The sequence below is a fragment of the Equus przewalskii genome, chromosome 24, assembly GCF_037783145.1.
Source record: "Equus przewalskii isolate Varuska chromosome 24, EquPr2, whole genome shotgun sequence".
Taxonomy (NCBI): domain Eukaryota; kingdom Metazoa; phylum Chordata; class Mammalia; order Perissodactyla; family Equidae; genus Equus; species Equus przewalskii.
In genome coordinates this window covers 29,713,269-29,735,715 of record NC_091854.1, presented here as the reverse complement: position 1 = coordinate 29,735,715, position 22,447 = coordinate 29,713,269, and the positions used below count along the sequence as shown (strand labels likewise).

Here is a 22,447-nt window from a genome sequence, read left to right as displayed (position 1 = left end):
AGTCCGCAAGCTTCACAACTACACGTACTGCCCTCTCTTCTTGTTTGTTTTTTTATGTTCTGGGAATTTCTGCTTGTTAAAAGCTTATAAGTGAAGATTCTTCTGGCCTCACTTCGTGCATCTAACAGTGGAGACCTTGATTGTTTTCCTCAAAATATTGTTTGGGGTCTGTTCTAAAAAACAACTTAGTTTATTCTTTTAACATGTATATATATATATATTAAATCTATACAATATATCTAGTTATATAGAGAGGTATTGGGAAATAGAGATTTAAAAAGACCGTCTGTGACTTCACTGACAGCACAGTGAACGGGGGGAGGAGGCAGGTAAGAGAATTTTCCATTACCAGGCAGTGGGGAAAGTACGGTGCTGGCAGAAAACAGACACTATTATGAAATCAGAGAGAAGCTTTGCTCCGTCTCCTTAAGGAGCTGGAAGAGATGTGGCAAGTATTCTGGGAAAAGCTGATTAGGATTCTGCAGTTGCTTCACGGTTTAGTATGTCTGCTAAGATTTGATTTAACTCATGTACGTCTGTGCTTGGCAAGCACGTGCACGACGTGGGGGCACACACTGCCTGACACAAGGGCTTGACAAATAGAAAGCACACAAATATTTGATAAATCAACAAAAATTGGCACACGCACATACACATTGGACCCACCAGAAACTGTCTTTAACTTTTAATTGTGTGCCTGTAGTTCTCTCCACACACTTAGAACACCTGCAGCTGTCCTGGCTGGGACCTGAGGGGTGAGGTTTGTCCTTAATCTGGTTTACAAACTTCTTACCAACACACCTGCCTTTGGGGCTGTAATAGTTTCCGAGGGTGGCTGCAACAAATGACCACAAACTCGGTGACTTACAGCGACAGAAATTGATTCTTTCACAGTCTGGACTCCAGAATTCTAAAATCCAGGAGTCGGCAGAGCCGAGCCCTCTCTGCAGGCTCTAAGAAGGCATCCTCCTTGCCTCTGCCGGCTTCTGGTTGCTCCGCGGCTTCTGGCTGCATCACTCCGATCTCTGCCTCCATCTTCTCGTGGCCTTCTCTTCTGTGTATCTGTGTCCTCTCCTCTTCCGTCTCTTACAAGGACCCCCGTCATTGGATTTAGGGCCCACCCTGATAATCCAGGATGATGTCATCTTGAGATCCTTAATTATATCTGCAAAAACCCTTTCTCCAAATAAGGTCATGTTCACAGATGCTGGGGGCTAGGAGGTGGACGTATCTTTTGGGGCCACAGTTCACTTCACCACAGAAGCATTTCCAACAGGATCAGGACTAGGGTGAGGAGAGTGAGGCCCTTGACTCAGGTGCAAAATTTAAGGTGGGTGGGGCAAAAAAACCTCAGTAATATAAACAAACAATAAACAGTAACAAAAATAAATGACATTTTAATAAAATATTTCCCCAAATCAAAATTAATGGAAAAAGTCTATGATTAGAAAATATTAAAATTTTAAATAAAGACACGATCAGTTTTATTGAATTTTTTTCCTTTTGGGTCTCCAACACGGCTTAAAAGGCTACTAATTTCCAGCATAGCCCAAGCCTCTGATCCATGGTGAGGATGAGCTGGGCCAAGTCCACCGTTTCCCCGTCACAGCTTAGATCACCCTTCCCAGAAACGTTGCTCCAGGGAGCTTTACTCAGGAGACCAGGTCACTACGCGCTGGGCTTCTCAGCTCCAAAGCAGGCTTATTTGTCTTAGGAATTGTGCAAACACCTCCTGAGAAGCTAATTAAAAAGAAAACCCAGCTGCCAAATCCAGCACGCCTGCAAATGAGCCTCCTGCGGGTGCCAGAAAGTGTTATGAACACACACCCGCCTCTCACCGAGGCTGCAGGAGCCGACCCGGAGGACAAACTCGGACAGGCGCTCAAGGTGGAGTTGCTGAGCCCCGTGGCCTAGCACAGCGAGGGGCGAATGGGAGGCACTCAGTAGGTGTAGAAATAAATACTGATGCTCCGGGGCGTGGAGTTCAGGAACAGGAATACTACGCATTCCCTGCTTCCTAGCACCACTAAGAAAGAAGAAATGCTACTTACATTTGATTTGTATGCTATCACCTAAAGCTAAATTAATACAATGAATTGATCATTCAACGCTACATAATCGGTGTGAAACAATACTGCTTAACGCTAAATAATTAGTATGAAGTGATAACCCCTTGGAAAGCGTAATAAAAAATATGATCGCATGTACAAAAGCATAGCAACAATACTTTAAAATAGATGGGAACAAACTTAAGAGTAAATAGGCAGGAACTCTAAGAAAACACTGGGAGACTTCACTTCAGGGCGTAAAGGAAGATTTTGCTAAGTGGGAACACACACTACATCCCGGGTGGAAAGACCCAGTATTATAATAACGTCAATTCACCTCAAATTCCCACGTGAACTTAATGTGATTTCAAAAAAGAATCAATGGTAGATTTGAGGGGGAACTTAACAAACTGATTTTAAAATTCATCTGAAAGATCAAGGCAGCAAGAAGAGCTGAAGAACTTTTGAAAGAAAAAGTTATGGACAACATGAACTTCCACATAATTAAAATTAATGTAAAACTATAATAATTAAAAGAAGATACAGTGATACAGGATAAGACAATGGACATACGGAACAGAACAGAAAGCTTAGAAACTGGACTTCTGTATATGTCTGTAATATGTGATTAGACTTGAAATTAAATCATTTTTGAAAAGAATGCTTCATTAATGTTGTTCAAGCCTGGAACAATTTATTAATTATTAGAGAAAAATAGATTCCCATTTCATATTATATATGAATTAAATTTAAAGTGATTATAGAAATAAAGGTAGAAGTGAATTATAAGAAATTACAGGGGATTATCTTATCTCAAGGTAGAGATAGATTTTCTAAGTGTAAGAATGAGGAAAGAAATATAAAAGAAAAAGATTTTTATAAGAGAAAAGATTGATCAATTTTTTTCCCATAAAATTTAAAATACGTATGTTAAAATGCACCAAAAATAAAAGTAAACAGTAAATGTAGAAAATATACACCACATATATGAAAGGTAAAGGATATATTACCTTCTATAATAGGCTTCCAAAAGATCAAGAAGGGTTGATTTTGATTCTCAAAATCAATAAAGGGTTCTCAAAAATCAAGAAGGAAAAGAAAAGATGAATACTCATAAAATGAGTGAAGTTCATAAATAGAGAGTTCATTTTAAAAAGAAATAAAAATGGCCAATTATTATGTGAAAAATATTAGCCTTACAAGTAACAAAAGAAATATAAGTTAAAATAGCAATGAGAGGGGCTGGCCCCGTGACCGAGTGGTTAAGTTCACGCGCTCCGCTGCAGGCGGCCCAGTGTTTCGTTGGTTCGAATCCTGGACGCGGACATGGCACTGCTCATCAAACCACGCTGAGGCAGCGTCCCACATGCCACAACTAGAAGGACCTAGAACGAAGAATATACAACTATGTACCGGGGGGCTTTGGGGAGAAAAAGGAAAAAATAAAATCTTTAAAAAAAAAATAGCAATGAGATAACCATTTCTGAAATTGACAAAATTTTTTTAAAGGTGCATACCCAATACTGAGATGCCAGTAAAATTAGTGCTCACATCTCACTTACTCACCCTGGCAGAAGCATCAGTCAACACGAATCTTCTGAAAGAGATCTGGGTACCGTATATCAAAAGCCTAAAAATCATTTTAGTCTTTTAATTTAGGAATTCTATTTTTAAATGGAATTGACTAAGGAAATGATTAAGTCTACACACAGGTTTATAGATAAGATATTCACTGCAACATTATTTATGTTGGCAAAAAAGCTTAAAACAGTCTCAGCGTTCAACAACATTAAAGCAACTAAATGATGGGATTTTATAATGTCATTAAAATAAGATTTTTGAGTAATATTTAACTATATATTCTAATACATTAAGGTTTAAACTTATTATCAACTGTATAATAAATACATAAAACAAATAAGCACATAAACACAGATCCATACTACAGGGAAAAGAATACTTAAGACCAATACATCATATTAGGTTTTTCTGAGGGATAAGCTGGTTTTTTTCCTCTAAAGATTGGCCCTGAGCTAACATTTGCTACCAACCTGCCTTTTCCTCTTCTTCTCCCTAAAGCCCTCCAGTACATGGTTGTATATTCCAGTTGTAGGGCCTTCTGGTTGTGCTGTGTGGGATGCCAGCTCAGCACGGCCTGGCCAGCAGTGCCATGTCCGTGCCCAGGATCTGAACTTGGGAAACCCTGGGCTGCCGAAGTGGAACGTGTGAATTTAATCACTTAGCCACAGGGCCAGTCCCAGGGATGAGTTTTTGATCGGCTTCTGTTTTATGCTTCTCCATATTATTCAGAGTTTCTACAATTAGAATGCATTATTTTATAATTAGAAAAAAGAAGAAAAAAAGAAAAAATCTGTTTAAAGGTCTTGAGCACCAGCTAAGGGATGTCAACACTTGAAAGAGCATTAGCAAGAACCAGATCCAATTCCCTCATTTTTCAGATAAAGAAATCAAGGACCCAGAAAGCTAGATGATTGGAAACGCAAGCGCAGTAGATGTGTCTCTCCCAACCACAGACTATTTCAGAGGACCCCTTTGCAGTCAGACGAAGGGAGAAGCCACCAGCCCATGGTACTCATGGGGGCAGGGGGCTAATGGCAGTTTTCCCACTCATTTCAAGCTCTGGCGTTCCTGCTTGATACCTTAAGACCAGAAAGTGGAGCATATGATCAAGACTTCAGTCTTGCTGCCCAAGAGAGCACCCCTTACCTGCCAGACTCTGAGTTCCCTTGCCCAGAACCTGGAAGGCTCCATACATACTTGAGAGGTGATGGGACTATGGAAATCAGGAGTTCTACTCACCTCACATCCAGACACAGTATGGTTCTCCACTCCTGCCCTAATGCTCAGGTCCCTTTCATCCAAAAGTGTGTGTTGTGGGTGGAGGTGATGGTGTAATTGCCACAGACTACGATGTAAATGGCAGAGTCATGCCATGTGGTGGCCCTGGTCTTGAAAGACATTGAAGAGTTTGCCATTTAGAGAGGGCAGAAGTGGCCAGGCTTGCCAAACAGAGAGCAGTGTGTGGGAAGGCCGAGGGCTTTGACGTGTCATGAAGAGAAGTTCAACTGCATGGGGCACCTGGGGGTGTGAGGGGATAACTGGATGTGGCTGGATTGTGAAAGGCCTTGAAGACCGCGTGAAGGAGGACTGTGGGAAGTCAAAAGCAGGGGTGAGCAAGGGAAGAGAGCAAGAAATGGGCAAAGCCAGGACCAGGCCCTGACAGAGGATGAGCAATCACCCACCAAGATGGGGTGAACTGGTCCAGCAGAGAATTAGAAGCACATCCTTGAGGAGATCACAGCCAGATTCATCAGATGCCCTCAGCCCCGGGCCCTGGCCAGCCCAGACATCCCCAGTCAGAGCAACTGGATTGCCAGGGCTGTACTTCCTGCCCTAGCTGTACGTTTTCCCCTGGTGTGGCTGAGAGTGGATAGCGAACAGGAGACCTACGGTTTCCAAAGAAAAGGGTGCAGCTGAGGCTAAACCAAGAAAGGAAGTGGCAGCACTTTGCTGAGAAGAGCTGGTCCGCAGCTGCTTGACTCAGAGCTGCCAGCTCAGTTCACAGCCGACAGACAGCCCTGGGTGGAGGATGAGCTTGGGCGACGAAAGCCTGTGTCCACGTCCCAGCTCCACCACCTCCTAGGGATGGGCAAGCTGCTTAACCTCTGGAGGCCTCCGTTTTCTCATGTGTAAGATGAGGACAGTGGTAGTCCCTACCTCGTAGGGCTACAAGAAGAGAAAATGACATATTGCAGAGAGCACAAATAAGAGTGAATTATCATTGTTAACTTTTCCTTCTCTTTTCATCTTCATGGGACTCAGACCCACTATGTGCATTTATATTAGAAGCGGAGAGGAAAGGGGTATTGAGTCTCCTACCGAGTCTCTGCCTGAGGCTTCCCGCTAATGACCCTCTTAATCTCCCCGGCCCCACAAGGAGTGCAGTTAAGATCTCTCACTGGCAGGGAAGCTGTAACTCAGAGAAGCTGAGTCTCTCATGTAAGATCCTCAGCTAACTGGAGGCAGAAAAAGAATTCTGTTCATCCCCCAAATTCCTGCCCATTTCATCAGTCAGGCCACCCCCAGCTGTGCTGCCCTCCCCAGTCCAAATTGCCACAAGCTTGGTGCCACCCGCCCCTGCACACCTGCTGCCGTGGGAACAGGGCTGCTTGCCCCTCAGTCACACAGACCTGGCACATGGCTCTTGTTCTATGGCCAAACTGACCCAGGCCAGCACAGAGCCAGGTGTGCCATCTGCGGGCTGAGGACTGCCGCGGGTCACAGGCACCCTTTTGACAAGGAGACAGAGTCCACTGCCTATCAGAAAACCGGAATTTGGAGGAAAACATTGGTCAGAAAAATCTGTGTGTGCTTCTAGCCCACATGGAGTTTCTGGGGCTGAGGGAAGCCTGTCAGGGTACGAGGAACCCCGAGAGAGGGAGGCTGGAAAGGATTTTAACGAGGCAGGATCGCATGGGGGGCAGGAGAGTTGGGGCGGCGTTCCCATACGACACATCCTACCCGCTCTCTAACAGGGCTTAGCCGTCTCCTGTACAAAGTGGGAAACTGAGGCTCAGGCACCCTGGGGAGAGGCTGCTTCATGCGACAGAAAGAGCTGGGCTTGCAGTTCTCTGAGATCTTTGTTCCAATTCTAGCTTCCTTACTCATTTTGCCTTGCGATCCAGGGCCGGGAGCCTATCCCCTAACCGCTGTGGTCACACGACTATACACTCACACGCACTGAGTGCTGGCCAAGGGCCGGGCCTGTCCTGAGCTCTGCGCATCTGCTCTCCACCGCATCCTCAGAACAGCCTTAGGGGATCGGGACCACCGTGTTCTCCCTGTCAGGGATGAGACAAGGCATTGTGCAGGTGCAAACCCCTTCTGTAGAGCTCAGGGTACTCAGTGTATGTCCTGAGGCCACCTTGGGCAGGCCCTTCCCTTTACAGAGCAGGGACACTGACAATCAAAGGGCCAAAGTCAGAAAGAATGTTTTTCTTTTGAAAACCACGACGCTGGAGGATGCCGTGCAGGGGAGGTTCCCAGAGAGAAGTTCACGATGGGTCTGGAGGGCCGGGGCCGCCTGGCTGGAGCCCTGTCTGCTACACTCCGTCTCCAGACTCCCTCCATTCAGGGGAGCATAGCTCCCCTCCCCCGGTTGGGCTCTGCTTTCCGGAACCTCGGGCTTTGCTCTCCAAGAGCCTCAGAGGTGTTGAGACTGTAGAATTCAGGGAAGTCTGTGCTGGGTTGGAGCCTGTGCAGTCCTTCCTCTGTGAGTTTCCAGCTTTGTGTGGGCTCTGCGTCAACAATTTTTGTCTGAGAAACTCTAAAGCTGGTCAAGGGCCAAAGTTCTCTTTACCCTGCCCAGGTTATTGGCGAGAAAACTCCAAGGTTGCACTTTTATAAACGAAAGAGAAATCGCCCCGGCCTGATTGAGAGGAAAGGGCCGACGTGTCCGAGGGCTGGCGTGTCCAGGAGCTTTGCATTGGTCATCTCACTCGGCTCTCACCCTGTAGGTGGGGGTGGTATCCACATTTTAGACAAGGGAGACCCGAGATGGGCAAGGTCACCGAGTGAATAGTAAAACTGAGAGATTTTTCTCATTTCAAAGTCAATGATCTTTTCGCTGCCTGTGACGCCTTGCCAATTCTCCAGCTAACAAATATCCTGCAGTGGTCTAAAAGCATAAACTGACTGGTCAGGTTTAAATCCTGGCTCAATAATGATTAGCTGTGTGACCTTGGGAGAGTTGTTTAATCTCTCTGAATCTCAGTTTCCTCATTTGTAAAATGATGCGGATAACACTAATACTTGCTTCATAGGGCTCTTGTGAGTTTAAAATGGGTGTACATGGGAGAATGTTTAGAACCATGCACCATGACATATGATCAGCTCTTTTAATCATATAACTTGATTGAAGAAATGCACTGTGGTTTTACCAGGTATGTAGCGTGCCGTGAGGGAAGGAAGAATTCGTATACGACAAGCCAGTTTCTGTGCGAGGTGGTGCTTCAGATTCACTATCCCTTTACATTTCCACAGCAATTCCACGAGTGAGGGATTTGACAGACAAGGAAATTGAGGACTAGAGAAGTTAGACCACATGCCCAATGTTGCACAGCTACAGAATATTAGAGCTGGAACTCAAACCCCAGCCTGACCCCAGCACTTCCACTGCCTCCTTTATCACTCTGTCCGCTGGCTTCAGGTGGAGACGGGGCAGCCCAGCAGGAGAGCGGCGTGCGCGTGCGTGTGACTGGGGGAGCGCCATCTGACTGGTGGTGCCTCATTTCACAAGTGCATTATTTCCTGACAGTCCTCTGTACCTTTATTATGGTTGATGCTTCAAATGCTCAAGCACAAAGGAAGGTGGCAAGTCAGGAGTCTCCTGTCACAATTGGAAATTTGAAGACATTGGTCTGTATTTATTTGTTTATTGTCTGCCTTCTATGTGCCAGATACTGGGCCTATGAAAGTAAATAGAAAAGTGATAGAATTGATTAGAGAAAGACACAATGGGGGGGGGGGGCTTTGGGGAGAAGAAGGAAAAATAGAATCTTAAAAACAAAAGACAGACACAATGAATCATAGTCACAAACCATGATAAGTTCCACGAAACAAAGTTCCATAGTGTTAGAAGGGATAGATGGGGGTCTGATCTGATCTATCTGGGGCTCAAAAGACAGCACGCAGAGGTCTAAAGAAGAGAAGTTAATCAGGTAAAGAAGGAGAGGATAAATATTACAGAGAGAAAGAGCAGCATGTGCAAAGGCCCTGAGGAAGAAGGGAGCAGAGATGATTTGAGGAACTGAAAGAGTTCCACTGTGTCTAGAGGACAGAAAAAGAAGGAGAAAGAGCTTCAAGATGAGGTTGGAAAGACAGGAGGGGGCCAGAGAATGCAGAACATCGGTGAGCACATAGAATTGGTCTTTGTTCCAAGAGAATGGAAGGGGATTTCATTGAAAAGAATTAATATTTTTGAGAGATGCTGTAAAAGTTCAAGTAATCTGTATAGGATATGGGTAATACAACAGTACCATCATACTGTAAAGAGATGACAAATAGCCTTCAACTTGCCTGCCAGCTCTGAAAGGTGATTAGTGGCCATGGGGATAATGCTGAGGACTCCTCAGGTGTATGTGGATCCGGCGGGCATAGGTGTTGTTATCCATGCGCGATGCTGCCCTGGGAGGGGCTGGGCGTGGCTGCTCTGATGCGAAGCACAGTGGCCCGGGCATCAGACTGACCGGGTCTGAATCCCAGCTCTGCCCCTTGCTGTCTTTCAGAACTCAGGTAGTTCCCCTAATAACGCAGAATTGCAGCTTCCCAAACTGGAAAACAGATGTAACACTACCCCCTTCACGGGGTTTGTGAGGGTTACAGGAGTCAAAATTTTAAACAATCCAGCACAATCTAGGACTCCATAGTAATAAACTTCCTTAGTATGTAAAGGGAACTTGGGACAATAATCGTGGAATAATAAAAGTTGGAATTACCTGAGAATGAGCAGGAAGGAAGAAATAGAAAGGCCAATTTACCTCCCCTTTTCACAGCAGAGTTTTGACCTGTTTTCCATGTACTGTGAAAACCCAGTGCAGGGAAGTGACAGTCAATGTGTGGGCTCTGAGAAATCCGGCTTCCGGCACATGCAGCCATGTTTGGGAGAATTACAAGTTGGTTTCAGGTATGAATGCTGTGTGGAAACACAGCCTTTACGGAAACAACCAACTGGGCAGGTTTGTGCTCTGCATTCATTTACCAAGTTTGATAAGTGAGTGATCAGCCTGTTCACCTCAGTGGTGTAAGAGGATGGAAGCTGAGGCACCAAGATAGACTAGATACTAATATCTGCAGCGAATTTTGAGGCTATCCTCCTGGGAGTCCTGCCAAAAAGGAGTAGTCGGGAACTCATTGGATGACCTGAACACACTGAGAGGGTCAGAGAGTTGAGATGCTGAAGGTTAAGACAGGATTTGTGGAGAGGATTTCTTCAGAGAGCTGCCAGGAAGCTGCCAGTGCCTGCTACCCTCAGGGTGTTAGAATATGTTATGATTTTTCTGGAACATGCCAGGCACAGAATTGAGAGTCACCAAATGTTTATTGAATGAATAACTAACACGTGGATATAACTGAAATAGGTGAGGAATAGAAAAGGAGTATAAAGATTCTTTAATTAACCTTGAGCCTCCAAGTACACATCAGTTATAACCCACAGGGTTGGGAAAGCTTGCGGGTATGATGAGGGAGCCATTTTGATGATCTTTGACAAGTATGGAGCAAGGTTCTAGAAGACTGGAAATAGGCAAAGTTTCTCATTTTCAAAAGCTAAATTTCAAAATCAGTAAACCTGTGCCATTAATTTTGGCAAAATCTTAGAGCATCTGTCTAAACAAGCAGACATGAAAACAGTCATACGTAGGAGCTGGACCTTGTCTGATAGGGTTACTACAGCAGCCTGATCAGAAACATGCTAAAAATTATGTATTCTGATTTTAGAGGGAGATTTGACAACTGGGTTAATTGCAGAAATGTGGGTGCAACGATAAGACAGAGTCATAGCTGATAACCATCTTACTCACATCCCTTCATGCTTATGAGTCTGGATGAGTACCCCTAGGTTCATGGTGTGGGACTGTGGCCCTCGGTCCAGGCCAATTGTTAGGATAGACAGGGGAACTTTTAAAACACATCAATCTCTGATCCTACCCTCAGAGATTCAGATTTCATTTGTCTGGTAAGGACGTCGGCCATTTGACTACTTGAAAAACCCTCTAGTGTTCTAACGTACAAAGATTCAGCACTGTTTTCTTAGTGTTCAATTCTTGGCCATAGTCTTTACCATATATATTTAAAGAACATATTGAATGAAGATGAAGAAGCCACATGTGTTACAGTTGTAGATAAGTCAAAAGTAGGAAGTGATAGAATTAAGTTTAAAATAAGCAAACAAAAACCCTCAATGAGCCAGAAAAATGAGCAGAGATGCTAACAAAATGAAATGTCTTGTTACAGAGATATTGTGCGAATTAAATGATTCATACAAAGAGCTTGGGGCAGAATCAGGCGCATAATAGTGTGCTCGGTATAGTTATCAATCCAGTCGTCTTGTCGCATGAGGTCGACACTATCTCCATGTTAGAAACACTGAGGCCCGAAGAAAGTGTGCCTTCTCAGCCTAAGGTCATGAAGCAAGTGGCGAAAGAGCTTCAAATCCAGTCCTGACTGACCCCAAGACCCAAACTCTCACTTGCCATCTTGAGTGTTAGGAAGCTTCCAAGAAATGCCCACAAAGAGGTCCTTCTGGATGCTCACAGACAATGCGGGATTTTTCTCAGTGATCCTGAGACCACCCTAAGGGGCAGACTTCCTTCCTCTCCCAGCCCCATCCCAGCACTGAAAAAGATTCAATGGAAGGCGAGCGCCCAGTCAAGAAGAGTGTTAAGTGGTAGGAGTTGAAGTTCGTTTTCATTGGCAGAGGAAACTCCTGGCCCAGAGACGTGGAGAAGGATATTGAAGGTGTTTTATAGCAAAACACAAAAGCTTTGATGAGGAGAGAGTTCGGAAGGACTTGCTAAGGTGCAGTGGCTAGCTGTGCCTCCACTTGCTAAGGAAGACCCTCTGGGTCCGGAGTGTGCCCCCCAGTGAGTCCCCAGGTGAGGTCCCACGTGTACCCATGAACAAGCTTTATGTGCTACCACGTTGCCTCTGTCCCATTTTCTCCTTCTCTTCCAGCATCCCCTTTCCATGAGATTTCTATTCCATGTGATGGAGTTGTCTCACTGACTAGTGAGCATGGGACGAAATGAGAGGACATAGCAGGCACTCAATGAATCAAAGTCTGTTGTAATAATGCATTGATAATGGAGAAAAACAGCTCTGCCGAGCCCTCCTGTTGAACTAAACAAGAGTCCCATGGGAATTAAGAGGACCAGTAGGAGCTAGCTTGGCATATTGGAAGGGAAAGACAAGCCTTTCCTATGATGATGGTGATTCAGACTTTAAATGCAGAAGGATGACCCAGTCAAGATGCAATCACAATTCCAGACGTGAGTTGCTATGTGTTACAGGGTCTCTGAAACCAACTCCTGGTGGGCGCTTGACCTGAGAACACCTACACCAGACTCCTCCAGCCTGCACCTGTCAGCTCCAGCCACCTTGGAGAATGAGGATAAAGACGGCAATCGCTCAGGCAGTGCATGCTGAGAGTCAGGACCTGAGCCAAACGCTCTGGACCTGTGACCTCACTTAGGACTCCCGGCAACCTGTGAAGCCAGGACTCTTACTACCATCCCTATTTGACAGAAGGGGACATATACATTTAAAGAAGTTAAAGAACTTGCTCAAGAAAGAGTCAGTTTTATGCCTCCAAGACACATCCTTAACTCCTTTTGACGCCCCAGGAATCTCTGGCAGATGTTCTGTACCTAGTCCTGCAGGCAGGGCCTCCTCCTCCCCTACTAAGACCCTAAAACTGTGCTCACATCTTGGCTCCCATGTCCCTAGCCAGGGTGCTTTCTGTCTCGTGGGAGTCTTTGTGAAGGATGAATTTAGCTTCCTGGCTCTGCACCTTCGCGTCTGAACCAGACAGAGGACTCCTACGACTCCGAGAATCGGGTCCCCAGGGACAGCAGGTGCAAACACCAGCTGCAGCTGTGGCTCCTTTTGCACACATTGTTCTTGGAGGGCCCACACCCACGCTATGAGGGCTAGGCATACTCTCCCCTTTGGGTCCTGAAGCGACATCTGGGGGTCATCCTGCATCGGGCAAGATGCCTACTTCTTGCAGGGAAAGGCTGGCTTCCCTCACCATTCCTAGCACAGAAATGCCTGAGGCTAGGGAGAAAGCTGCCAGCAAGAGCCGGTGCTGCCGGACTGTTCTGTCCCTCTCCGTCCCAGCTGATTTTCACAATTTCCTCTTTCTGGAACGAGGCAGCATCCCCCACCAAAGTATCTTCCTCCTGCTGGTGAGAAGATGCCGTCTCAGCAGAACCTCATGCAACATTTTGAGGAAGAAACGTTGATCAATCCGCCAGGCTTGGGGCGGGATTTTCCTTCCATCTTCTCTGGAGGCCCTCTCTCATCGAGCTGCACTACGTGCACCTCAAGCTCCAAAATCCCGCGTCAGCTGCGCCAGATGAGGTCTGTCACCCAGTTGAATCCCTCTGTCCTTCCAGAAAATATTTGCCTTAATCCTACATTATTTTAAGATCCTTACGGGAGAATTCTCTAGAGTCTATATTAAAAATTTCACAGGAAGATAACCTTGATCTTCCTCTGTAATACAGGCCAATTCCTTATAATCTAACCCAAATATGGCAAGCCAAAAAATTTGAGCTCAGAGAGAGTGAAGCTGAAATCACCCAAACTGCCATTGGTCAAGTGCCCTGGACGCAGACTCTGAGAGGGAGCTCTGTACTCAGATGTTTCTTGGAGTGCGTGGGCTGCAAAACATCTGTAACGGAGTGAGGGTAATGGGACGGGCAGAAGGAGAAGTTGAATTACAAGGAAACAGAGGAGTCAGCTGATCCCACGAAAGAGCTCTGAACCTTGGATGACCCTCCAGAGATGTCCTAAATCAACTTCTCTGCACTTTGTCCCTCTGCATGGACCTGCCTCTGGGGAGGGGGTGTGTGTAATCTTGGATGAGGTGGTTGCCTTTGGCTAAAGCAGTCCTCCAAGAGGAGAATCAGGATGGGTCATCAGTGGCCAACACCCCAGCCCCTGGGGTATGGAATGCCTTTGTTCTGAAGCAGGGTTTGGGTGGCACAGCACAGCATCCACTACACAAGCTAACTCACATTACAGGAAACAGAGTCCCAGACATGGGAGGGGGGTGGCTGGGGGGTCACACGGACAGGTGATGGAAGAAAGACAGCACTCAGGTCTTCAAACCTCAAAGCAGTGTTTTTCTTCTCATACCAATAAATATATCATTTGCTGAGCATCTCCTATATACTAAGCTAATGTGTGAAGCATGTTTTATGGGTTCATATATGGACTAATCAGATCAAACCCCAAGAGGTGGGCATTATTACCTTTGTTTTCTAACAGAGAAAACTGAGTTCTCAAATGTATTTAGTAGCCTAGTAAAGTGTCTGGCACATCTTAAGCATCTGTGTGTCTCTAGAGCTTGTACTCATCACCTTACCTCAGTCCTATATTCACCCCATAGCTTCCTCCCTCTTGCTTCAAACTACGCTATTGCCCTGATGGTCAACAATGAAACTGAGGAACAAGTTAGCCTTCCCTGCCCGGCAAGCCCACACCCCCACGAGAAGTGCTATTTCGGTCACCATCTGCAATCCCTTCTGGCCCGTTGCAATTCCCACGCTTGCTTAATGAAACAAATTTCTACTCTATTCAACCAAAGGACGCCCAGGGACCACAGCCCTGTGGCTAAACATTGCTTCAGCTTTTCAGCAAATATTTATCGGGTGCTCATTATGTGCCGGCACCAGGCTGAGCGTGCTGCATTCATCCTCTCAGCCTGCCCTACGAGGTCAGTACTTTTATCCCTCATTTATAAATGAGGGAAACAGAGACTTAGAAAGTGCAATCACTCACTCAAGATCACACAGCTTGGATTTAAATGCAGATCTGTTTTGCTTCTATGGAGCTGTATTCATTCACTGTCTGTTATTAAATAAATATTTATCAAACGCCTGTGTACTGCCCAGCACTGTGCAGACAGGTGCTGGGGACAAAGTTCCACTCAGTACATATACCCATTCCTTGCCTTCATTGCTGTTGCATTCTAGAGCAGGCCTCACAAATGCAGATGCCTACAGGGGCTCTGAGGAAAGTGGATGGATGGGGAGTATGGGGGCGCGGAGAGTCACTCCCTGGCTTCTAGGAGCAGTGGCTGCTCACCTCCAGGCAACTGTTGTGAGATGAGGAGGGCCCAGAGTTGCTAGATTTTCCATTCTTCAGAAAGAGTCAGAAATCTGTCTTTTATGTGAATATCTTGATATCCTAAAATTGAGAACTAATCCAACAGTTCTGTCATCACTTACGTAGGCTAAATAAAAGGCATGTGCCGCCAGCTTGAAACCGAGGGTACCACAAATGCCATCGCACGCTGCTTCCTAGAGAGTTGGCCCACCTGACTGCAGACCACTCTTACACTGAAAGATCAAGGGCACCCTACGCTCTCCCCAAGGCTGGAGACTTTACCCATGTTACAGGAAGCTTCAAGGAGCGTCTCCAAGTTTTCTTGCTAAAGGAATCCTACAGCCTCTGCAGATCCTTGCTCTCATCCCTTGAAACTCCATTCTGTCCTGAGCCCGGGCCATTAGCTGACCCACTTCTGTCAGGAAATAGCTTGATTGTGGGCATCTGCAAACAGCAAGACAAGCCTACGTGACCACGGCTCAGAGCCTCCTTCCCCCTTCTTGTTCCCGCTGCCACCAGATGGTTCTGAGATAATGCCACGTTTTTCCTGCAAGAAACAACATTCCTGAGTCATTCTGCTGATCCCCTCTGATCATCCTGGGAATGCAATTTCTCAGCCTCTCCCCTCTTGTCATCGCTTCCCCTGTCTTATCTTCAGAGCACTGGGGACCTGAGCTGGTCCCTTTCCAAGGAGAGGCAACCATTCCATGCTCAGGGGCTCACGTAGATGGCATAAACATGCAAACTCGAAGTTCCGGCTCACCCATGATGCTTACAATGTTTTGGGGGCCACCCTATCCTTCCCAAAAGTATTTGTGATACCAATCTAACTCATTCTCTTTACTGTTACATTTCATGTTCTCTAATCAAACAAGTGGAGTTCTTGCCTCTCACAAATCCCCCAGGAGACAAAAAAAGATGATCTTAGCCCACAAACCTGGCATCTAGCCAAAATTTGATCTGATTCCAGCCCTTTCCTCATCCTCAACACGACTCCAGCCACAGTTAGACAAGATCTCTTTCTAGCTCCGCTGATGACTTAAGAGGCAAGGAGTGAGGATCTAATCAATAGCTACACCTGCTCTCAGATATAAACTAGGAGGAGGGAGCATTAGGCCTCTGCGATGAGATCATTATTAGCTGGAAGAAAAAGATGGCACTACTATTCTGCATTATTCATCTTTTTAAGTGTGAAACTGATGGCTGACATGCAAAGACCCAGAGAAAGTGAAAGATACTCTGAATACCATTGCTTGAGATGGGTCAGTCTGGGCCCTTGAAATTTTTACATTTGAGGTTTCAGTTATTTTCAAGCTTCCCTCCAACGGCCATGTTATGCCACCATTTTTTAATTTTGCTGAGGCACAAATTTGGATCACACTTTGAAAAGCAAGCCGTTTAGCAAATGAGTGAGCTTAGCTGACTGCGTGGCATCAGACTCTCTATGGAGTTTGATCTCCAGTTAATGCATGATTCCCCTTGGTCCTCACAAAGAGCCCTGTTGGGGAGATATCACTTCCCTCATTTTACAGATTAATGTATATGAGCTCATGGGCTATGGTAATATTCGTAAAGATGAGGACTTGAGAAAGTCTCAAAAAATATCTCATTTGCATGTTAAGAGTCTACTGGACTAATTTTCCCCTTCTCTACTGGAACAATCCAGCTCAAAGAAAACACATAGTGCAATGATCTGGAGAAAGTCTTCTAACTGTAGCTAAAGCATCAACTGAGGCCTTCCTAGACTGTGAGATCTAACCAGAGCTCCCGCCAGCTGCCAGTCCACCACCTAGGAAAGCCTTCCTCCCAGAGTCATTGGCCAGTTCTCTGGGCATTACACTCATGTGGGCAGCTCCCCTGAATCTAGGCACTACCTCTATTCCTTTGGGAATATCCTCAGGCCAACCCTTTCAAAGGTTTCCATAAACATCCAAAAAATGACCTAGCATTTCGTAGACTTCACGGAAGTGTTTTGATTTTTGATTTGGGGGTGGTGGTTAAAGAGGAGACACGTGAAGAAGCACACAGAACGCCCCCATTTTATTCACCTTCCTCCTTCCTGTCCCCCTTCCCATCTCCTCATTCTCCAAGCCCTCAAGAGCTATGACTCACCCCTCTCATGTAATCTGCTCGTCCCATTCTCTAAAGTGGCACCAGCTGACTCCCAGACCTTGAGAGGCTTCGACCTGCCTCAAGTGAGGCTATCAAAGTGTTTTCCTATGAAAGCGTTCTTGTGTCTGCTGCTGAAAGAACACAAATCTCTCCCTTTGGTGATATAACCATGAGAACTGTTCTAAAATGGAACAAGCTGTCCCAAGCAACAGGGAGGTAGATTTCTCTAGGCCAAACACACGGAGAATCATTTAGGGGGACATTGGAGAAGGATGTAGATGGGTGATTATGCCAAACAACCTTTAAGATCCTTCCAACCCAAAGATCCTTTAGTGCAAGAGCTTCAAGCACTCCCAGGCTTTGACAGCAGACAGACCTGGATTTGAGTCCATGCTCCATCTCTCATGTGCTGCAGGAGTGTGGGCACAGTATTTATCCCCTCCATGACTCACTGCCCACATCTGTCAAATGCAGGTAATGATTAATAAATGACAAAATCCTTCTCAGTTAGTTAGCATAAAGCCTGCTGCACTGTAACAGCAACATGCCAGAGGGCTGCTGGTATTATCTTTATTTTATTGTTGTTGTTTTGTTGGTAGGCTGTCCAAGTCAGAGAGGCAGCAGGGTTTAATAAAAAATGCTCAATTAGGAGTCAAAAGAAATATCTTTAGCTTCACTTTTGCTACATAATATCTGAGGGACGTCAAACAGACCACTCAACTGATATGGGCCTCGGTTTCCTCACTTGAAACTGTGGGGTGATGACCATGATCCTCGCACAGTGGTCACAAGAACATTAAGGAAATCATGCTTTGAAATTTTTAACTACCTGAAAAATTGGTCTAAATGGCAGAGTTTGCCACATCTGCCTCAGAAGCCTCTCCCACATGCTCTGAGTCCTCCTCTCCCCAGTGCTTTGTGTTGCCCTCAGCTTGGGGACATCAGCATCTTCACGCTCCTGGAGAATCAATCCCAAATCGACTCCACTCTCCATCCCTCCTCCACCCCTGAGAAGCTTACTGTTCAGTGGTCCCTACTCTTTGCTGATTCCAGAACTTACTAGTGACTTTGCAAACTGCCATTCTCTGAGAACATATTTGTATTTCCAATAAGAGTCTTCTAGAGACGTTGTCTCATAAACCAACAGGAAGATGAGGATGGTGGAATTATTTTAGAGGTAGTGGATCTTATGAGAAAACAGTCTGGTTTATCTAAAAGTAGGCCAGATATGCTCTGTTTGGTGTCCCATTGGAGCTCTAGTCCACACCCCTGTTGGTCAGCTGTGAGACTCACATCCTTGGCAGGGCTTTCATTCTTACCAACTGCCTCTCCTGTGTGGCCAGAGGACAGGCACGGCCCAGAGGACCTCGAGACTTCTCTTCCAATTCTTGGAGTCAAATATCAAAAAGATTCCAAGCAAACTGACTGCAGCCCTTTCTCATTTCTTCAACAACAAATATTTACTAAACTCCTCCAGTAAACTGGGCACTATGCCAGAGTCAGGGCACACAGGATTCAGTAAGATGCAACATTGCCCTGAACTGGGTGCTAACCTCTTTCCATGAACCTACACAAAAGTGGCATTAATTCCTAATATTTGAAAGAAAAATACCAAACACTTGTCACGTGCAGTTTCTCATTTGTTCTTTGAATAACTCTTTGATCTAGTAACTGGTATGAGGCATCTGGGGCTTCCAGGGCTAGAGGGATTTGCCTAATGTCAAAGAACCTTTAAGTAGTAGAGCTGGAATTTAAGAGGGCAATACTTTAAGTGAAAGGCAGTCAAGTTGTCCTTAGTCTGTGCCATCCATCTTTGGGACTCTGGGCCTGCTTAAATCATTAGTGCAAACCAAACAGAGAAGTATTATACAATCCTCTGGCCCCAGTCCCTCTATATTAGATGTATTAGATATCCACCTCCCACCTGCCTTGCTCTCTCTGCAGTATAAGCCAGGCTAAGACAAATGCAAAGACAGGAGTGAATTTGCACGCTCCAAAGAGACAGCTTCTTGAGGGGTATGTCGCCTGCTTGAGTCATTATCTTCCTCCTCATCGGAAGGGACCTGATTTCACAGCACATTTCACAGCTGGAGTGGAAGAGCCATGCACAAACCAGAAGTCTAGTATTAGAACAGTCTTGAAGCCCCTCGGCTTTTTGGCTAGAGACAATAATTTGGTCAGAGGGCTTTTAGCTCCTCATTCAGGCCCAGAGAGCACTGTAGCTATCGGCAGTTTCCATGCCAACCACCTTCTTTTCTATAAGTAGACCTGCCCCAAGCACAGTGGAATTCTGTAATCAGTTCCTGATAAAGGTTCACAAGTGACTGGAAACACACCCCCTTCTCCGGCAGATGGCCTTCGCCTTCCCAACAGTGAGCTCACAAGGGCTGCTTCTGCACTACGGGGAAATCCACTCATCTTCATGGAAGTTAACAGAAGGAGATCAAAATAAACATACTCTATGCTGTCAAGAGTTCAACCCTTTCTAAAAATAATATCCCACTAGAATTTCTCCAGGCCAAACCAGCTTGGGTTTCAATAACTCATTACCAAAGCGGTATTTCTCTGGCTCTTCCTTCACCTGCTTTTGCAGTAATTCCAGCCCCCTCGAACTCCTCTGCTCTTTCTGGGAGTTCCCAGGAAGTGGCCCGTCTCATGTAGCGTTCTTGGTTACCAGCTTCCTCTTTTCCCCTTCAGGCTTGTAGCAGTGATGTCTCCTGTCACAACCAATGCCAAAGACTATATGATGTGACCGTGCTTCTGGAGCATGGAGACCTCTCCATTCCAGACGGGAGCTGACTCTGGCTCAGGCAGTTGTCCTTCAAGTGGACACACACTTGGAGGGCCAAGCCACCTGTCCTCTATTTGTGCTTGGGACTGTCTCTATCCTAGGACGAGTACAACTTAGCCTATCAAGTTGGGACCCCTGCTACAAGCCAAAGACAGCAAGAGACTGCAATGACTTTTTTTCTGGACGGAGCTGAATTAGCCTAATTTGACTCCAGAGGTGATGATAAGTGTGTTGGCAATGTTTGGGTCTCTTTTATTTCTGGGATAAGCAGTTAAGCTAATCCTATGCCTCATTCTCAGAGTGACTGGAGGAAGAACTGAGCTCATTTACTGCCTCCCTGGAAAAAGATGACAGAGCAGAAACTTGAGGCACAATCCCTTGATGGAACTGAGTCATGTAATTTCTCAGCCAGAAGTGGAGACACATGTCAGATAAGGGCAGTGGAACTGGTGATTTGAAATGAAGGCTCTTCCTGATGCTGCATTCGTTGGTTAGTCCCTGCCTTGCTCTGCAGAGTAGTCGATGTAGCTGTCTGAGATGTTTAGAGACTGCAAAGAAATTTAAACCAGAAGCACATCTAAATAAAAAAGACAGACCTGACGCGGGGGATAAAAATGGAGCTGGAATGAGGCTCATGCAGAAATGCGCTCCCAAGGCTCTAAGCTTCCCAGCATCAACACGTGAAAAGAAGCCCGATCAGTCACGGGATGCTAAGATTTCTTAGGACTGTACTAAATTTCTCAAGAAAAGATAGCTATTCCTGATACCAAAGAGAAACAAATTGTTCCCAAGAGGCCTTGTCAGTGAGCTTTATGAGTATTTCTAGAAAATGCAGTCAACAAAACCAAAGAAAGTGCTCACCACCAGGCAGAGGGTGATAGTCAGTACACACGCGACAGTGCAGGAGAATGCAGGATTAGAGGCCCACCCAGGAATGTTAGGCTCTTGTCCTCCTCTTCCCCATCCTGCTGCTGGCATCTCCTTTTATGTTTGTTGCTCCATCTGGCACTCCTCTTTCCACTCCTTTTTTCTCAGTGGCTCTATCCTCTATCAGTCTCTCTCTCTCCCTCCCTCAGCAAAATTGTTTCCTCTTCCTGTCTTGAAATGCAGAAAGGACATTGCCCAAGGTCAAAAGACTGAGCAGTGCAAGTTATGTGTCTTAAGACTTTGAGTTCGACCTATATTTCAGTTCAATCTGTAGCCCTAAGAATCCACTCAATATTTGGCAAGGAGTTATTGAGTTCTAACTAAGACGACCCCATCTAGTCTTAAGGCTTGAAACGCCATCTGTGCACACATGTCTCCCAAGTTTGTACGTCTGGTCCTGACCACTCCTCTGAAATCCCAGCTCATATACCAACGCCGCTGAATGGCTCCGCTGGGAGGTCGAGCGAGCCCCTCCAAGAATCTGTCCAAACTATGAAGTCTTGGCTTCTCCTCTCGAGCTCCCCCTGCCCAAGTCTTCTGCATCTCAGGAAATGGCATCTCCATTCACCCAGTTACTCAAGTCAGTTTTCTTCCCCTGTCCTGAGTATGTTAGGAAACCTGTTTGCTCCCCCTTCAAAATAGACCCCAAATGCAGCCACCTCGTCCCCAGTACCGTCACCCAGTCCAAGCTCTCTCCTGTTCTACTGCCAAAATAGCCGAGACAGCCTCCCCGCTTCAAGTCCTGCCCCACTCCCTGGCTAACCTCCACAGAGCCTCTGCAATAATCTATTAAAATTAAATCAGATCATGGCTCTCCCTTGCTCAAGACGCCCCAGTGCTGCCCTTGTATTGAATAAAACCTAAAGTCCCTATGAGGGTGTGGCTTCAAGGCTGTACACAACTTTGCCAGACTATCTCTCTGATATCATCTCCAAACACTTTCCCCTTTATTCTTTGTGCTTTAACCAGACCAGGCCAAGTTCATTACCACCTCAGGGCTTTTGCACATGCTAATCCCGTCACCTAGGGCATGGTTCCCCAGATCTTCACAGGGGTCATTCTCTCCTTCATTCTAGTGTGTATCAAATGCCTTCTCTGCAAAAAGGCCCTCCCCACCACCCCTTTACTCTCTTCCCCTCCTTTGCTTTATTCTTCCTCATAGCACTTATTGCTTCGAGCTTTTTTATACATCTGTTTGTTGATTGTCTGTCTCCCTCAGGCAGAATGTAAATTCCGTGAGGCAGGGACCTGTCTGTACCCTCAGCACCTAGTGACAGTGCCTAGCACCGTAGACGAATTCAATGCATCATTGTTGAATAAATGTTTGAATGTGCCAGACGCACAGTGGGAGTTGAGCAGCTGTTTACTGAATGAATAAATATAACAGGTGCCGGGGATACAACAGTGAACAGGACAGGCAGGTTTCCTGGATGCCCATGGCACTCGGCAGCAGAGGCAGCCATTAAATACATAATTGCAGTAAAATAAAAAGGGTGTATGACACAGGAAGTTCTGGAAAGCAGCAGGGACCGCTGCTCTAACCTGGTATAGAGTTTAACACCTCAGATGTTCGGCCTTAAACAGCTAACCTCTCCTGGCCCTGGGAGTGGCGCTGCTGGTACTGTCAGTCGTGTGGCTTCTGCAATGAAGAAAGGGG

At 45.9% G+C, this 22,447-nt stretch overlaps 1 long non-coding RNA gene across 1 annotated transcript; it reads right to left on the bottom strand.

Moving 5' to 3' along the window:
* Nucleotides 1-3,761: 3,761 nt before the first annotated feature.
* LOC139079065 (uncharacterized) lies at nucleotides 3,762-20,849 on the bottom strand. The gene is made up of 2 exons (XR_011532338.1): nucleotides 20,725-20,849; nucleotides 3,762-8,536 (listed from the first exon to the last, which is right to left on the bottom strand). It is a non-coding gene; the product is annotated as an uncharacterized lncRNA (long non-coding RNA).
* Nucleotides 20,850-22,447: the final 1,598 nt, after the last annotated feature.